This window comes from Amborella trichopoda, chromosome 11 (genome assembly GCF_054954075.1).
Source record: "Amborella trichopoda isolate Santa Cruz 75 chromosome 11, AtrichopodaSantaCruz75HAP2 v2.0, whole genome shotgun sequence".
In the NCBI taxonomy this organism is placed as follows: domain Eukaryota; kingdom Viridiplantae; phylum Streptophyta; class Magnoliopsida; order Amborellales; family Amborellaceae; genus Amborella; species Amborella trichopoda.
Window position 1 is genome coordinate 41,840,736 of NC_142346.1, and position 19,385 is coordinate 41,860,120.

The 19,385-nt window shown below is 39.0% G+C and overlaps 2 long non-coding RNA genes across 2 annotated transcripts; one reads left to right on the forward strand and one right to left on the reverse strand.

Annotated features, from left to right (window-relative positions):
* Positions 1-612: 612 nt before the first annotated feature.
* On the forward strand, positions 613-4,404 carry LOC148779915 (uncharacterized). Its single transcript, XR_016044839.1, has 2 exons — positions 613-1,418; positions 1,551-4,404. It is a non-coding gene; the product is annotated as an uncharacterized LOC148779915 (long non-coding RNA).
* Positions 4,405-5,147: 743 nt separating this feature from the next.
* LOC110006401 (uncharacterized) lies at positions 5,148-5,797 on the reverse strand. Its single transcript, XR_002279342.2, has 2 exons — positions 5,527-5,797; positions 5,148-5,405 (listed from the first exon to the last, which is right to left on the reverse strand). It is a non-coding gene; the product is annotated as an uncharacterized LOC110006401 (long non-coding RNA).
* Between the last annotated feature and the right edge of the window lie 13,588 nt (positions 5,798-19,385).

The window sequence follows — 19,385 nt, forward strand, 5'->3', positions numbered from 1 at the left end:
TATTTTATTTACTTTTTGAATGTTGTTTTATTTGTTGGGATTGTGCAACGATGATTTATCTTTATTAGAAGGAGGTCACATTCACTCATAGCCCTCAGATGCTAAATTGGATGTATTAAGTTGCGTCACAAAATTCAAGAACTTTCTTTTTGAACTTTGAGTCTAGCCAACAATTCACTCAAAACTATTTTTGATTTGAAATCTAATGGACAATAATGATTATGATTTATTTGTACTAAAAATAAATTGAGTCTCTTTTTATCCTTGGCCCTATTTCTTCTTTTTGTTATCTTTTAGGCAAAAAAAAATTATACAAGGCATCAACCTTGAGCAATAAAATAACCTGCACCTTAGAAATCTACAATAAAATGCTTAAGAATTTAAATGATTATATTGACTTTGAGATATAAGGATATAAAAATAAAAAAATTATAGTTTTAAAACTAATGCATCTTATAATATATTATTTAGGCATTTTATTTTCAAGACATTCAAGTGTTTGTAGATGTGTTCAATTGGTACCATCTTTATAACTTTAAATTTTAGATTAAGGGTAAAAATAGATTTATAGGTCATCTTAGATACTTATGACACCAAAAGTGATAAAGTTTGAAGATGCATCTTAATTTGATTTTTTTTTGAAGGTTAAAGAATGCACTCGTTAGATAATATTATTAGGGTGGTCAACCTCCCTAAAATAATTAAGTTAGACCTGAAAGACGACTTGACCCCTTCCCTACATGTACAGTCGGGAGGTACGATCTTGAATCATTGGAGCTTGGATGAACTTGCAGAGATTCTGGCTTTTTCATCTTTGATTTTGGGTTTTTTACATGGTTTGAAATGCATCTAGATGCATCTCTGGTTTTGGGGTTTTAAATGGTTTAAAATGCAAAATAGATTCATCTCTGGTTTTGGGATTTTTACATGGTTTAAAATAGAAAGAAGTGTCTTCCTGAAACTTGGAACTTCGCTCTCTTCGCACCACGCCGCTCAGCCAGACCCCTCTCTGCTCCCTAGCGTTTGCTCATCTCGTTTATTTGTCACCAGTTTATTTCAGCAGCTGCGGCGAAAAAGGTTTGAACCTCCCCTTTTCTCTGCGTAACGCCCCCCTCTCTCTCTAAGGGCTTTTACCCTTTCCTATAGAAAATGTGGATGCCCGCATTCACCGTTTTCAATTCAAGGGATTGCTTGTAACTCGGTTCTGTAATTTTTCTGAATTGATTTAAAATAAAGGCTGATTGATCGTTAGGGTGTGGGGGTAATTTGGTTGGGTTTAATGGAATGTGGTGGTGTTGGTGAAGAAGAAGAAAAAAAGAGTATTGTTGCAGGGGATGCAACTTTTCTCTCTCTTCTCCGATGGCAGCCTCACCACCAAAATGCCGTTTGTCTCTCTTCTCCCATCAACTATCTCCAAGGTGAATCCTTTCTCCTTTCTTTTCTTTTTTTCATTCTTCTCTCTCATATCTCTCTAGATTCCTTTCAGCGATCATTTCTCTCTCTCTCTCTTCGTTTCCCTCACCTGCAACTGCCCCTCTTTCTCTCTATAGGTTTAGATCTGCGGGGAATGTGCAAGGCAGAGGGGACGGGCCGCACCCGCACGCACGAGTGCCCTCACGCACGGAGAGCCCGCATCACGAGACCGCACGAACAAGAGCCCGCACGTACGGAGATCCCGCACCAGTGCCCACACATACAGAGAGCCCGTACAAGTGCCCTCACGCACGGTGAGCCCGCACGAGTGCCCTCACGCACGGAGAGATCGCACAAGTACCCGCACGCACAGAGAGCACGCACGAGTGCCCGCATGCACGGAGAGCTCGTACCACGAACCCGCACGTACGGAGAGCTCGCACGAGTGCCCTCACGCATGGAGAGCTCGCTCGAGTGCCCTCACACATGGAGAGCCCACATGAGTGCCATCACCAACGGAGAGCCCGCACAAGTGCCCTCACGCGCCTAGAGCCCGCAAGAGTGCCCTCACGCACCTAGAGCCCGCACGAGTGCCCTCATGCTCGTAGAGCCCGCACGAGTGCCCTCACGCACCTAGAGCCCGCACGAGTGACCTCACGCATGTAGAGCCCGCACGAGTGCCCTCACGCATGTAGAGCCTGCACAAGTGCCCTCACGCACATAGAGTCCGCACGAGTGCCCTCACGCACATAGAGCCCGCATGAGTGCCCTCACGCATGTAGAGCCCGCACGATTGCTCTCACGAACAATAGAGCCCACACGAGTGCCCTCATGAATTGGGAGCCCGCACGAGTGCCCTCACGAACGGGGAGCCCGCACGAGTGCCCTCACGCATGTAGGGCCCACACAAGTGCCCTCACGAATGGGGAGCCCGCACTAGTGCCCTCACGCATGTAGCGCCTACACGAGTGCCCTCACGAATGGGGAGCTCGCACGAGTGCCCTCATGAACGGGGAGCCCGCACGAGTGCCCTCACCCATGTAGAGCCCGCACGAGTGCCCTCACGCTCATAGAGCCTGCACGAGTACCCTCACGAACGGGAAGCCCGCACGAGTGCCCTCACACATGTCGCGCCTGCACGAGTGCCCTCACGCTCGTAGAGCCCGCACAAGTGCCCTCACGAATGGGGAGCCCGCACGAGTGGCCTCACCAACGGGGAGCCCGCACGAGTGCCCTCATGCTCGTAGAGCCTGCACGAGTGCCCTCACGAAGGGGGAGCCCGCACGAGTGCCCTCATGCTCGTAGAGCCCGCACGAGTGCCCTCACGAAGGGGGAGCCCGCACGAGTACCCTCACAAAGGGGGGAGCCCGCACGAGTGCCCTCACCAACTGGGAGCCCGCACGAGTGCTCTCACGTGCGTTGAGCCCGCACAAGTGCCCTCACGAAGGGGGAGCCCGCACGAGTGCGCTCACGAAGGGGAAGCCCGCACGAGTGCCCTCACGAACGGGGAGCTTGCACGAGTGCCCTCACGAATGGGGAGCCCGCACCAGTGCCCTCACGAACGGGGAGCCTGTACGAGTGCCCTCACGAAAGGAGAGCCCGCACGAGTGCCCTCACGCACGGAGAGCCCGCACGAGTGCCCTCACGCACATAGATCCCGCACGAGTGCCCTCATGCACGTTGAGCCCCGCACGAGTGCCCTCAAGAACGGAGAGCCCGCACGAATTCCCTCATGCACGCTGAGCCCGCACGAGTGCCCTCACGAACGTTGAGCCCGCACGAGTGCCCTCATGCACGCTGAGCCTACACGAGTGCCCTCACGCACGGAGAGCCTGCACGAGTACCCTCACGTTTGTAGAGCCAGCACGAGTGCTCTCATGAATTGGGAGCCCGCACAAGTGCCCTTCGAACGGGGAGCCCGCATGAGTGCCCTCACGCATGTAGATCCCTCACGAGTGCCCTCACGCATGTAGAGCCCTCACGAGTGCCCTCACGAACGGGAAGCCTGCACGAGTGCCTCACGCATGTCGCGCCTGCACGAGTGCCCTCACGCTCGTAGAGCCCGCACGAGTGCCCTCACGAACGGGGAGCCCGCACGAACGGGGAGCCCGCACGAGTGCCCTCACGAAGGGAGAGAGGGCACACACGAGTGCCCTCACGCAGGGAGAGAGGGCACGCACAAGTGCCCTCACGTAGGGAGAGATGGACCGCACGAGTAACCGCATGCAGGGAGAGAGGGCCCGCACGAGTAGCTGCACGTAGGGAGGGCCCGCACGAATACTGCATGCAGGGAGAGCCTGCACGAGTACCACACGCGGGGAGAACCAGCACGAGAAGTGCGTATGCAAGGAGAGCCCGCACGAGTAGCCGCGCATGTAGGGAGTGCCCGCACGAGTAGCTGCATATGCAGGGAGAGCCCGCACGCAAAGGAGAGCATGCAGGAGTGGCTGCACGCACAGAGGGCTCGCGGGAGTGTATGCTCGTACAGAGAGCTCGCACGAAGGGAGAGACCGCACAGAGAGCCCGCACGAAGGGAGAGCCCGCACGAGTGCCTGCACGTACGGAGAGACCGCACGAGTGCCCGCACGCATTGAGCGCCCGTTCGAGTGCCCGCACGCACGGAGAGCCCGTTCGAGTGCCCGCACGTATAGAGAGCCCGCACAACTGCCTGCACGTTCGGAGAAGCGCGTTCGCTAAGAGTAAGCACGCACGCGCGATGAGCCATTGGTGATAGATTTGGTTTTTTTCGTTCAGATAATTTAATAAGTTTATTTTAAAGGCAAGAAAGAAAAAGTAAAAGCGGACCAATGAATCGTCGGCCTGGATCTTCGTGCGATACCTTCGATGGAAAGTCTGAATTGAACCACGTGGAATACCACTCCTTGTGAGTGAGATGCTTTTTACCCAACTCTACTTTACTTTCCTTGTTCCCAATGGACCACATGTTTTGTATGCGTTGAAAATAAATTATCATCATTTCTTTAAGGAAAATGTTTATATAAGGATGCTACCTTACCTTATAATGCACAACTACGGATGCTCTTCAAAAATACATCGACATGCATGAATATGAAAAATAAAAAGATTTTAAGTCTCAAAAATATTTTCTGCACCATCTATTTTCAAAATTTTCATATGTTTGTAAATCTATTTGATTTTAACCATTTTTAAAATTTAAAATTTTATAATTGGATATAAAATGAAGAAGTAGATTTTAATATAATCCTAATAACATTTTACATCAAAATTATATACCATGATAAAATTTAAACGGCCCGTATGCCAACTACACCCTTTCTTTAAAGGAAAAAGTTTATATAAAGTTGTTAAAGTAAAAGTTTATATAAGGTTGCAATCTACCTTGCACCTCAAATATTCATCCAAAAAGATAGTTTTAATGTTGAAATACCCTTTGAATGATCATGAAAGATAAAAGATTTTAAGTCTCAAAAATAGTGCATTTTACAACATATTATCTACACCATCCATTTTCAAGATTTTCATATGTTTATAGATCTACTTGATTTTAACCATTTGTGAAATTGAAATGTTATAATTAGATAAAAATATAGATTTTGAGATAATCGTAACAACATTTTACATCAAAAGTATATACCATGATAAAATTTGAAGGTGAACCCTTCTTTAAAATGCTCTCCAATGGATCATAAGCTCTGGAACCTAGAGGCCAACCTCTAAGAAAAAAGAAAAATTCAAATTTTTGGAGGTCTGAGTGTTGCAGAACTCAAAGTCATCTATGATTCATAGGTAGATCTCAAAATTTCAAATAAAGAAAAATCAGGATCATTTTCCCTCAAGGGACTTAAATGTATAATATGAGGATCCTTACACGCTCATGTGGCAAAACAACTATATCCTAGAATACAGTGGCCCCATTTTGTTCTCTGAACATTCTTTTAGCCCAGCTTCAGGACTTCACCACCTCTGTTACCCGTGATCCACCAGCTCTCTGTTTTGTATGTATTTATTGACTTGAAAAAATCCATTAATATAATCAGATATTAGCAATTCAAAAATGAAATCTATATATAATAGTAAACAAAGCAACAGTCTCATTCAGATTTGAGAAAAAGTCCCTCACTTGGACCGTACCTTCCACCTTCCCCTTCATTCTGATAAAATTTCCTTCACCTTCTTCGCCTTTAGACATGGAGCTCAATAATATGGTTGTTTCCATGTTTCTCCACAGTTTTCTTGAGCCTGTTACTCAACATCACATCTCCGAGAACTAAGTCGAAGAGGACCTGTCTGAATTCCATGTTCAAGAAAGCCTGTGGAAAGCATGAAAACATCAAATCTTCATCAATCTTCTCAACTTTTGAGATAGAATTCTTTCAACAAGGATTAAAAGAATAAAAAGAAAAGGGGATTTAGAAAGGCTGGATTGAGGCCCTTTTATACAGGTTTTGGGGTTGAAATAGCTAACCCCATTCTCACACGCATGACCCGGACTTCTCAACCATTCTGGGGCAGTTTGTAAACTAAAATCACAATCTTTAAGGAGGGATGTCCATTTGGAGTGATTTCCCTTTTCAGTTATGGTGATTAGGGTTTGTTAACCTTAGCCAATGTATCAAACTATTAAACCACTATACTGCACAGGAAAAAGTTCATAGGAGGTGTCAATCTTATATTGTGCAAGTAACCTATACCTAAAAAATCAATTAAAAAAAATGTTTTCATGTTGGAAAATTCTCAAATTGATCTTTTTGACCTCAAGATATATGGACATTAAAAAAAAAAGATTTCAAACCCTTGAAATAGCGTATCTTGTAACAAGTTATCTCAATTGTCCATTTTTTCAAGATTTTCAAACATTTATAGATGTCCTTCATTTGCAATACTGTTAAAATTTCAAATTTTATAATTAGGGTGAAATTAGATTTTTCGGTTGTTGTAAAGTTTTCTACATCGAAACTACATCTTGGGGCAAAGTTTAGAGGTGTTCTTCACTTCTATAGTATAAGGTAGGCACCTTAGATAAACCTCACCCACAAAAAAAATACTATAGTTTTCCCCCCACCTTTTTATTTATTTATTTTATTAACAAAATATCGTACCATGAGAATATGTCCCGCTAGCCAAAGTTTCCATTCATATGATTATCCCAAAAATAAGGTAGAAGTTAAGAAATGAAAGTGGATGTATCAAAAGAAAACATAGAATTATAAGGAATAAAATAATTGTCCCGTTACCTAGTTTTTCATTCATATCATTTTCTTTCCGTTTTTATTTGACCATTATTTCATTCATGAAATCACGCATAAGATAAAGAGAGCGAATTGCTAATGGTAGGTCATCCTCTTCCCACAAACTATTTCACATTATATGAAGTTATTGTTTTCCTCTCTCTCATTCATTAATATGAAGGAGGGTGGGTTTCAATTCACTATAAAGGAAAGCAAACTTGTAGGCCGCTAAACCACCTTGTATCATATGCAAATTAAATTGAACCAACTATGTCTCCAATCCAATCGCTCAAAAGAAAAGTAAAAGAAAGTCTCAATGAAGCATGGTTTTGGGAAAACAAACTCATACCTTTCAATAAAATGTAAAGTTGTACAATTTTAAGGGTATATTTATATAGATGAAGTTTTTGTAAGGTCTAGGTTTTATGTAAACAAAATCAATCCTCACATCAAATCCTCGTCCGGAAAGTACAACAAAAATCTCTATGATGGCTCTAAAATCAATTTCTAACAATGATAATGAAATTCAAAACTCAAAAAATACCATCGATCTTGTGGATCCATAAATAATTTTAGCGCAAAATGGATGGTCTAGATAATTGATTACAATATATACTATTTATAGAGCTCGAAATCCTATTTTTTTCCAAATCATAATGTTCAAGCCAAGATGACCAATGTAAAGGTTTTCTAATGCTTGAATTTCAATTTTTGATAAGTTATGAGCGAGGCTTTACTTATTTTGATAGGGCTGCAGCCCTATCAAACCATTTTCCATTGATAAATTTGAGTTTAGTGTAGGGGCATAGACAAGTTGCATCGGCCCTCATCAGGACTTGACCCAAAACATACATTGTTTTTTTTTTTTTTGACAAATGTTATCAATTAGTATTAATGACTAAAAAAAATCAGTTACATCACACACTCGTTACATCATTCAAAATAGAAAAGGAGACCCAAAACATACATGGGGGACCAGACAGATGACCTACAACCAACCCATGTAATAAAAATATTATATATCGAATAAAATATATATTGGAAATGCGTAATTATGTATATGGGAAGTTAACATAGAGATCCACTTTATTTTTTCAATTAATTTTTTTTTTATACTTTGCGCTTGTTGGATTTTTGTTTTCCCCGGATTGTCTTTTGTTTGTACTTGGTGTACTAAACCGATTTTTTTTTTTTTTTTTTTTCAATGTTAGAATGGGTTTTCCGAGTCCAAATAGTTGAGTTAAAGCTCAAATGATGATGATTATGAGAGTTGAAAATCTAAGGCAAAATGTGCAGAAACCATTATTGCAGAGAAAACGATGAATTTAGTATCTAAAACTGCAAAACCCATCTTTCCAATATAAATTAGACTGGTTTGGCACCTATAGTGTCGAACCCAAATCTCACAAAAAAATTCAACTCTTGTGGGTTGTGCTCCAAAGGACCACCACAGTTTAAATGGTAATTCAATTCAATGGACAACAATCCCATAAATTGAAAGACCATTTAAGCATTAGTGGTCCATTTCACACTTTAAAACTTCTTACGCACCAATGTGCATTTTTAGATCCTGAGGAGGGAAACCTAAGATGCATGACATGCACCCATGGCATAGTTTGTTGCCCGTAATAATCGTGAGCCAAACTCTGGTTCATTGCAATCTTTAGGAAAGTAAAACGAAAAGTAGGAATTTTGAGTAGAAAAGGTTTGAGATTCGATCAGAACTCCCCGAACCAACCTGACTAGGTCTAAGTTAGACTTGTTTGGTTCAAGTCACTTGGACATGGACCCAACCTATAGTGTCACGTATGGTTCGAGTCTAGAAAAAAAAAGAATATTTTTTTGTTTTTTATATTTTATAATATAATATATATATATATATATATATATATATATATATATCATAGAACTGTATACTATGAGATTATTTATCTTTATTACAAAGGGGTAATAATTACTCTTAATCGTCTGTTGTCAAATTGCAATGCTTGGGTGTGTTTTGAAATTCGATAATACTTTTACAAAGTTCTTTTTGGATAATTTAAAAGTGGTATGTTAGTGGGGATTTGGGTCCTTACCTTTTGAGAGATTGAAGTAAGAGACCTCACCATGAAGTTCGGCAATGTTACCGTCAAGGCCTCAGGCCATTCTCAACTTTTACAAAGTTTGCGTCTAATCAATTTGAGGAAGAGGAGGAAAATAATCGTCAATATTTGCTTGTTGTGTAAAAATGACGAGGAGACTGGAGATCATTTGTTCATTCATTGCCAGTTTACTTCGACGTTGTGGATCTGAGCCTTTCACATTATTGGTTTTCAAATGCCTTTACCGGCACATCATTTTGATCTGATAGATCAACTCTCGGATCCTTCTTTGCCTAAAAAGGGGAGACATTGTGATTGTAGAGTAAACATAGAAAGCTTGCCCTTCTAAATATGGCTTCAAAATCCTGGTTGAAAAACACCATAATACGTCTCTCTCATGCTTTCTCTCTCACTAGTGAGATTACGTGTTGCAAATAAAAACGAAATAAGCCCCTATACAAATAATTGCATAATACGTGATGGAAAGTGCATAGATATGCAATAACCGCTCACATACACAATTATATACATACGCAACATGATAATACATTGATTCCTCACATTAATCCAATTCATAGCATGCAAAAGACCATTAATCCCTAACATTATTGCATACGATTATCGATAAAAAGAAAAAAAAATCAGATTCTCTCACTATAATGCTCTTGATTCCATAGTTCATAATAGTGGGCGGATGCCCACCTATAAAATAACAAAAGAGAAAAACAAAGAAAAGATAGAGAGAGACCCATCGTGTGCCTTTGGAGTTGGGATCCTCAACTAAATTGAAGCAGTTAAAGCAACTTTGTTAAGTGAAAAACGTGAAACAAATCGTAAAACTAACAATATTTCCCATCTAGAATTTCTTTCTTTAAAAATAGAGAAAAGGATAATGGAGTGAGTAAAAGAAATCTTTGAGATATTTTTGGCTATGAGATATAGTTTTTTTTAAGGATAACAAACCCACGTTCCCTCTCTCTCTAACTCACCTATAATTTCCAAAATTTTTTAAGGATAACAAACCCACGTTCCCTCTCTCCCTAACTCATCTATAATTTCAAAAAATAGACAAAAAAGAAAGTGTAAAACATCCATCTCAAAGATATATGAGAGTAGGTGTTCAATCTAAAAACAATGGAAACTAACTCTCCAAATTAAAGCTTAAAATTCATCTCAAAAATAGATTTATTAAGAGGCCCACACACTTCTCCATGTTAGAGATTACATGTTCTTAAAAATTAAGGCTTAAAATTCATCTCAAAAATAGATTTATTAAGAGCCCCACACATTTCTCCATGTTAGAGATTACATGTTCTTAAAAACTAAAGCTTAAAATTCATCTCAAAAATAGATTTATTAAGAGGCCCACACATTTTTACATATGCGGCCTTGGCAAAACCCACGTTCGTTCCAAATACTTATTGGGATGTCTCCTTTTCTTCATGTAAATCTCCAAGAATTACTGAGATTCCTTTTCTTTTATTGAAATCTTCTCTTCTCCTTTGGCTATGGTTGAAGGATTTACTTCTTCATGTAAATCTTCAAGAATAATCGAGTTGAAGGTCTCGAGGACCTCGTGTTCCATTGCTCACTATTTATAAAAATAGGACTTCGAATTCATATTTATCCACAGAGACATTATCTTGAAGAGTATTCAACTTCAAAAGTGCTCTTCTATACACACGAGCATATAAATATGACCTCATATTTATACACAGAGAAAGCATGTAAATATGACTTCATATTTATACACAGAGAGAGCATTATCTTTGAGAGCATATAAACAGGACTTCAAAGTTATACAGAGAGAGAGCATTATCTTAGAGGACATATAAATAGGACTTGCAGAATTGATAGTAAAAGAGAGTATTATCTTAGGGAGTATTCGACTTTGAAAAATAGGACGACTACTTCGTATCTAAATGGACAGTACTTATTTGAAAGGATTTTCTCAATTTAAAAGTTTGTGAATTAGATAATAATTATTAGATTATTATTCTTTAAAAGAAAAAATAAAATTTAATTTTGAGTTTTATGACACTCATATCTATCCTAGACGGTCACTATTCAATCTGGAGGCATAGGGTTTTTGTAGTACATACAAAGTTTATTTCAATTTTTTTTTTGTGAGATTATTCTATGGGTTGTCTAGGTTATATCCCAAAAATATCCTAATGTGTGTTTTGCCTAAAAGGAGTAAATTGCCTAAAGGAGAACGGATTAGGAAAATTGTTCAATGAGTTGGGGGACACATTTCTACAGTTGCGTCCCCTGAGGTATAAAGCATACATTTTAAGGATGGACGCAAACAAGTGGTCCATCATGTTAGTTTAGGAGAATCGATATTTTTTCATTGATATAAAAGAGGATAATTATACATGTCAAATGAGATCCCTTGATTGTAGGGATTTACAATTTGAAATAGAAACCATCTAACAAATAATAAAACCGTCTAACACTCCCCCTCAAGTTGGCGGGTGAATGTCGAGAACACCCAACTTGCGAATCAAAAAATTGAATTGGTCTCAGCCAAGAGCTTTAGTGAATATATCAGCAAGCTGCAGTGCTGTTGGAATGTAGGAGGTCCGAAGAACTCCATTTTGGATATTTTCTCGAATGTAGTGACAATCAATCTCAATGTGTTTTGTCCGTTCATGAAACGCAGGATTGACTGCATTGTATAATGCAACTTGATTGTCACAATAGAGAACGACATGTGGTGATTGAGGAGATCCTAATTCATACTGCAGGGAGTGTAACCAGGTGATCTCACAGCTGGCAGTAGCCATAGCTCGGTATTCAGCCTCGGCGGAAGACCGATTAACGGTATGTTGCTTTTTGGTTTTCTAAGATATAAGAGAATGACCAAGAAAAGCACAATATCCAATGGTAGAGCGGCGGGTATCAGGGCAAGTTGCCCAATCAGAGTCACAAAAAACTCGAAGCTGAAGAGGGTTGTCGGAGGGAAAAAATAAACATTATCCTGGTGCAAGTTTTAGGTATCGAACAAGGCATATGGCTGCTTCATAATGCAGCCGCTGCGGTTGACTCATATACCGACGAAGGATATGAACAACATAAATAATGTCAGGTCTAGCTAGAGTTAGATAAATGAGACGACCCACAAAACGACGGTACATGGTGGGATCAGAAAACAGTATGCCATGAGCATGACGCAGTTTGAGATTTTGCTCCATGGGGAGGTGAATAGGTCGGGCACAAAGGAGACTCATTTCTTCAATGATCTCAAGGGTATATTTGCGTTGGGAGATACATAAACCATGTTTAGACCTTGGCACTTCAAGACCAAGGAAATATTTGAGAGGGCCAAGATCTTTCAGGGGGAAGCGACGATATAAGAAGGATTTGAGACTGTATGGCATGTGAATTGGTGCCCATAACAATGATATATCAACACAAACCAAAATGATCATAGAGCCATAACAACGATTGAGAGTGAACAAAAAATAATCCGCTTTAGATTAGGTAAAGCCAACATCAATAAGGGCTGAGGAGAACTTGGCAAACCACTGACAGGATACCTGCTTGAGGCCATAAAAGGATTTATGTAATCGACAAACCCTTGTCTCCCCCTGTGGAGAAAATCTGGGAGGAAGACTCTTATGTACCTCTTCTTCCAAGTCACCGTGAAGAAATGCATTATGCACATCTAATTGGTGCAGGGGCCAATTACGAACTAAAGCAATGGCTAATAAACAACGAATAGTGATCAATTTTGCAATTGGTGCAAAGGTCTCATGGTAGTCCAGTCTTTCACGTTGGGTGTAACCCTTGGCAACAAGGCGTGCTTTGTAGCGTTCAATGGAACCATCAGATCAGTACTTGACTCTATATACCCACTTACATCAAATTGGAGTTTTCCCAAGAGGTAAAACCGTAAGGGTCCAGGTATGATTCTTCTTAAGTGCTTGAAGCTCACATTGCATTGCCTCTTGCTACTTGATGTTTTGCACAGCCTGATAATATGAGGTAAGCTCCTGAAAAGAAGAGACGGCTAAAACAAAACGTTGATGAGAGGAAGACAAGTGTTGATAAGAAATGATATGGGATAAAGGATGATGTGTACCTTTGGTAGAACCAAATCCAGAAGAAGATGTAGAAGTAGCTCGAAGCTTGGCGTGAGATTAGTGAAAGTCTTTCAAATAGGAAGCGCGTTGAGAACGTCAAATAGGTGGTATAGAGATTGGTGTTGGGACAGGGGTGAGTGGGGGGTCATGAGATTGGTCTCGAAGAAGAGAAATAGGGGAACCAGGTAGGGAAGTGATGCGATCAATAGTGTTTGGGGCATCATGTGAATCAAGGGCTGGGGAGTCATCGGGTATTGGTAATGGTAAAATGACAGAGGAATCGTTAGAAGGGATATTTTGAAAAGGGAAAATGTTCTCATAGAATACTACATCACGAGAAGTAAAAATAGAATTGGTGGAAAGGTCAAGAAGACGATAGCCCTTTTGAGCATGGGGATAACCAAGGAAAACATCTATGTGTGCACGAGGGTCGAATTTATCTCGATTTGAAGTAACAAAGGCAACCAAAAACTCGCAAATGGGAGTAAGATGACTGCTTGTTAAATAAGACTTCAAACGAGGATTTATTCGATAATAAAGGTGTTGGTAACCGATTTATTAAATATGTGGCAGTAAGAATGTAATTTCTCCAAAAGGTAAGAGGAAAATTACTTTGAACGCGCAAAGCACGTGCCATTTCAAGTATGTGGTGATGTTTGCGTTCGGCAACACCGTTTTGTTGCGGTGTGTAAATGCAACTATGTTGATGGGTGACCTTTAAAAAAATGTCGAAGAGAACTAGAAAAGAATTCGGAGCCATTATCTGTCCTTATGTGCTTAATAGTACATTTAAAATGAGTATGTACAAATGAAAAAAATATTTTCATAAGGATGAAGTCTCAAATTTGTTTTTCATAAAAAATACCCACATGGAACGAGAAAAATCATCAACAAGAGTGAAAAAATAACGAGCTTCACAATGGGAAGGAGTGGAATAACCTCCCCAAATATCACAATGAATAAAATCAAAATATGTAGTGGATGAAATAGAACTCGAAATGAAAGGTAATCTTGTTTGTTTAGCTAAGGGTCAAATATCACAATGACTAGGAGAGAAAACAGTGATCCCATCAACAGTCTTAGCTAACACATTCAAACGAGTAAAATTCACATATCATGAGAAAATGTTATTGAACAGGGATAGAATATAGTAAGTTTGTTGATAGAAAGTAAATTGAATCCAAAAGAAGGAACACACAATACTTGATGTAAGTAGAGTGTATGTGTTAAAAAGACAGAACCAAAGTGAGTTTTGAAGCAAATAAGCCATTTGGAAGTTTGACAGGTGCTATGTGAGAAACATGTGTAGATGAATGGAACAAAGATGTGTCAAAAATCATATGATCAGAAGCACCTGTGTCTACAATCCAAGTATGCAGAGGAATGGAAGATGGAGAGGATGTGGAGTTACTTGCAAAGTTGACCATTGGTTTTGCATTACCTTCAGTCAGCATAGAAAGCAAGCGACGATATTGATCCTGTATAAATTGTGGGCTACTTTGACTTGAATTTGCATCAATGGTGTTTTTCGCTTGTATTGTAGGTTTAAAAGATGTCCCTTTGCCCGATTGGTGCAATTGATGGCCCGGTGGATAGCCATGAAGACCATAACATGTGTCAATGGTGTGGCTTACGTAGCCACAAAGATCACATTTGGGCCGCTGTTTGCGATGACCTTTCGTTTTGTCTGTATTGTTAAAAAGACGTTGGGGCTGGCTGTTTGTAGTAGGTGTAGCAAAATTGACTACAAATGCAACTGCATCTTCTGAAGGAGTTGTTTTCGTAGCCATTTGCTACTGCTTTTCTTCCTAAAGAAGAAGAGAATAAGCTCTATTGATATTAGGAAGAGGGTCCATGAAAGGATCTGGCCTCGAATTGGATGATATAAACTCATGGAGTCCCATGAGAAATTGAATTAATCTTAGTCATGCAAGGCCTTAGAAGACCCGCAAGAACAGTGTGGAAGAGGGGTATAAGAAGCAATTTCTTCCCAAAGAGATTTAAGTTTGATGTAATAAGCTAAAATTGTGGAAGAATATTGAGAAATAAGTGCAAAGTCCCATCGTAACTTGAAGAGACGAGGTGCATTGCTTTGATAAAAGCGATCTTTTAGGTCATCCCATATGCCTTGAGCAGTGATTTTATAAGAAATACTATTAGCAATATCTTTATTGACGAAATTTTGGATCCGAGATCAAACCGTGTCATTGCATCTTTTTCATAAAAGATGATTAGAAGAATAGATAGGAGGTATGATTAAAGAACCATCCACAAAGGAGAGCTTATTTTTGGCACTCAAAGCAGTGGTCATAGCTCGACTCCATTGTGGATAATTCTCACCGTCAAGGATGTGAGAGACAATAATATTTTCAGGATTGTCATTGTTGGTCAAATGAAAAGGGCTAGTGAAATCAATAACAAACGAAAAAAAAGTATTACCATTGGTCATAATGTTCCCATCAAGGATGACATTGGTTGTGTCGTTAGAAAGAGGAAGTATTTGGTTGTCCATAGCAATAGCAACGAATAGGGAAATTTGACGGAACTGAGTCAATAGATTACAAGTAGCCGAAATATCAAATGTTTTCTGATGTGACGATGACATCACCAGAATAACAAGTGTTTCCGGTCCTTCTCATAGGACCTTCTTGCTTTTATTATTGGAGACTTCAACTTCTCACATGGAGGCACGTTCACGACAAAAGACAGGCGCAGGAGAATTTAGAGAGAGAAGGAGAGGAAGAGACATGGCACAAAGGCACTCCAAATTTCTATAGAGGCACTCCAAAACTCCAATAAAACCCTACTTTATCTTTTCTCGACGCTGCTCTAAATCTCAGATAGAGGAAGGGTTGAAGAAGATGAACAAGAATAAGAAGCTGATGAAGAAACTCGCCAAAAAATACCACGCCTTTCTTGCATCATAAACAGTCATCAAGCAAAACCCAAAGCTTTTGGGTCTTGATCTCAAGCAGGCAAGGAAGTTTCCCACTCTGACTGGAGGCAAAGGTGAATGAGACAAAAGCCATTGTCAAATTCCAACTTAAGAAGGTTCTCTGCATGGGGTTTGCTGTTGGCAATTGTGTAATGGAGGAGAAGCAGGTGATTGGATTCTCCCAAAAAAACTGTTTTTCCTTATGAAATGGCACAAGATGCAAAACTCAGTTTATAATGTTTCTCTTGCACCAAGCAATACATCTGTTTGAGGAAAAGCTTCGCTCCAGCCCAAATGCACTCTGCATTCTGAAAAGAAGATAGACGCTATAATGTTGGGCGGCTGTTTCTAGAGAGAGAGAGTGGGAGAGAGAGGGGCATGTTTGTCCATCACACACAAGTACGCAGAGAATAAAACAATAGGGAAAGGCAATTATTGATCTCTTTCATAAAGGGAAAGAAAAACAAATATTAGAAGTTGCAGAGTTTAACAAAAAAACAGCGTGGAAGAATGATACAAGAAGATAGAGAACACGCAGAGACGTATCCTTATTTGTTGGCTTCATATATTGTCGTCTATGGAGGATTGGGCATGTACGTGACTTGCAGATGGACGAAGCTCAGGAAAACAAAGGCTAGGGTTAGGTTTTGCAAGATAGGCTTAGAATCGCTCTGATACCATGTTAGTTTAGGAGAATCGATATTTTTTTCATTGATTCAAAAGAAGATAATTATATATGCCAAATGAGATCCCTTGATTATAGGGATTTACAATTTGAAATAGAAACCATCTAACAAATAATAAAACCGTCGGACAAATCTAAAAACAATAACAATTAACGGTTCAAATATGTTTTTTATAAAACTATTATTTTAAAATTTATTTATTTTTCAGAATCATGATCTCCAATCTATATTTTAGATTATATGCTTTTAAAAATCGGTTAACAAATCCATCTCAAAAATCGATTTTAAATAAGGGACTCATTTCTTCATGGATTTAGAAGCCGTTTTCGAGTATAATATACTCCCACGAAAGTAGAAAATATTTTCGCATGATTCTAAATATAGCTTCAAAAACCCTATCAAAAAACACTCCCTAGCGTGAACTAAAATTTCGCCTAGATTTACATGGCATTACAAATTCCGTCCCAATTCTTTATCTGTGGAGTTTGGAGACTCTGAACAAAAGCTCTCTCTCTAGGGATTATGCTTTCTCTCTCTAGGGATTACGTGTGTTGCATATAGAGATGAAACAAGAGACAAATATAAATAATCGCATAAAAATCAGATTATTTTGACAATAGAATGCTCTAATAGTGATTCTCTCACTATAATACTCTCGATTCCATGGTTCATAATAGTGAACGGATGCCCGTCTATAAAAATAACAAAAGAGAGAAACAAAGAAAGAAAGAGAGCGACCCGTCGTGAACCTTTGGAGTTGGGGGTTCCTCAACTAAATTGAAGCTGTTGAAACAATTTTGTTAAATGAAAAACCTGAAACAAATCATAAAACTAACAATAGATCATTGAATCTTACAGTAATTCACAATATCTAAGTAATAAAAAAATATAAAAGGTGGGACAAATAGAAGCCAAGGAGAAGGTGAAGAGGGGGAGAGAAAAAGAAAGATGTAGAGAAAGACACCATGAAGGGGAGAGAAGGGAATATGCTTTTGCTATAAGATATGGATATGCACTAGTTTTGTATAACCTGGAATTTCCTTAAAAATAAAACATGTTTTGTTTCTCGCCCTACCTCACGCCCCTTTGTCAATGGATTATAATCTCATAAATATGGGAGCCATAAGATCCTTAACCTTTTTTTTTTTTTGATTTAATAAATATGGGAGCAAAGATCTTTATCTATCTTCCTCTCTCTTCTTTTAAGCGCACTCTCTCTTCCCTTATGGTTTATTTACTTTTTTATGTTGGATTTAACGCTCATGTTAATAATCTCTTATATTCTCTCTTCCTTTATGGTTTATTTACTTTTTTACGTTGGATTTAACGCTCATGCTAATAATCTCATAAATATAAGAGTAATGAAATCTTTAGTCGGATTTAATGCTCATGCTAATAATCCCATAAATATAAAAGTAATGAGATTTTTATTTATTTTGTTGATATGATAAATATGGGAACAATATAAGATAAGAATCGCCCTCTTCATTAATGTCTCTTTTTCTTTTTGTACCTTTTTTATCTCTATTCTCTATCTCTATACCCTTTTTATCTCTCTTCCCTTAAAAAGGTAGGAATGTGTCCTGCAAGAGAGTATATATATAAGTAATGATCTTATGAGACCTCCCACACCCACGTATGTAAGACTCAAAATGATCACCATTAAATTTGACACAAATATCTAAAAAAGTTATCACATGTAGAACTCCAAATGATCACTATTAAATTTGATACAAATATCTAGAAAGGTTATCCCATGGGTATGAGACTGAACTTTTCTAGAAATCGGTATCAAATTTAATGGTAATCTTTATAAATATAGAAAAATCGTCTCACATGTCGGTTCCCAGTTAAAAAACTACTAAGATTTTAAAAAACGGCTGAAAACTATTAAGATTTCAAAAAACTGCCATCTTTGTCTATATATTCTCTCTCCGTACTCTCTCTTGATATATACCATCTTTTTCTATTGATTCTCTCTCCATGTACTCTCTCGTTCTCTCCACTTTTCTCTCCCTTCAATAATGCTTCCCTATAGTATAATCCCAAATATGGGAGTCCTTATTTATTTATTTTTTGTTGATATGGTAAATTTGGGAGCAATGGTGTCCTTATATTATTTTGGTGATGTAGTAAGTATCTCCCTCTATCTCTTCCCTTATTTATTTAATTTTGAAGTTGAATTTAATACTCATGCTAATAATCCCATAAATATGGGAGGGATGAGATCTTTATCTATTTTTTTTGTATAGTAAATATAAGGGCAAAGTACCATACTGCAAGTATCTCCGTCTTCGTTAATCTCGTTGTCTCGTGTACTCTCTTTCCCTACCCTCGCTATCTCTCTTCCCAAAGTAGGAATATCTCCTACAACTTCTATGGAAAAAGTAGGAATATCTTTCTTCCCTTAAAAGTAAGAATGTATCCACCCCTTAATTCTGATTTTAATAATGTAGTATAGATATTATATATACATATTAACGTGCCTCCTTTCCATTCAGGTCTAAGCGTTATCTTTGATCTACAAAGGGGGTTTCTTCATGGGGAACTCTTATTTCACCCATTTCTATTGGTCTCTCTCCATGTCACCCAATTCAAAACCACATTCTCTCTCTAGCAGGTTCAATCAATCTGAAACCCCCACTTCATGGTCTCTCTCATGATGCCTCGGATCGAGATATGTCTCTGAGTGGGTGTTCAATGGAAGAGATCATGTAAAAAGTTTTTTGTGAAGTACCCAAAACAAGCACATTACATTGAGTAAATTTTGTGGATGACATTCTTTTGGATAGCAAAAAGGTTTATGGATGCAATAAAAGAAAATTGCAAAGTTTTTTCAATTCAATATAAAAGATTTTAAGTTTTCTGATGAGAAAATTTTTAAATTATGCATCCAAACCGGCCCTTAGACAGTTGCACGTCTACCTTGTTATATAAAGATGGCAATTGTTTTACTTTCAATGTGGAAC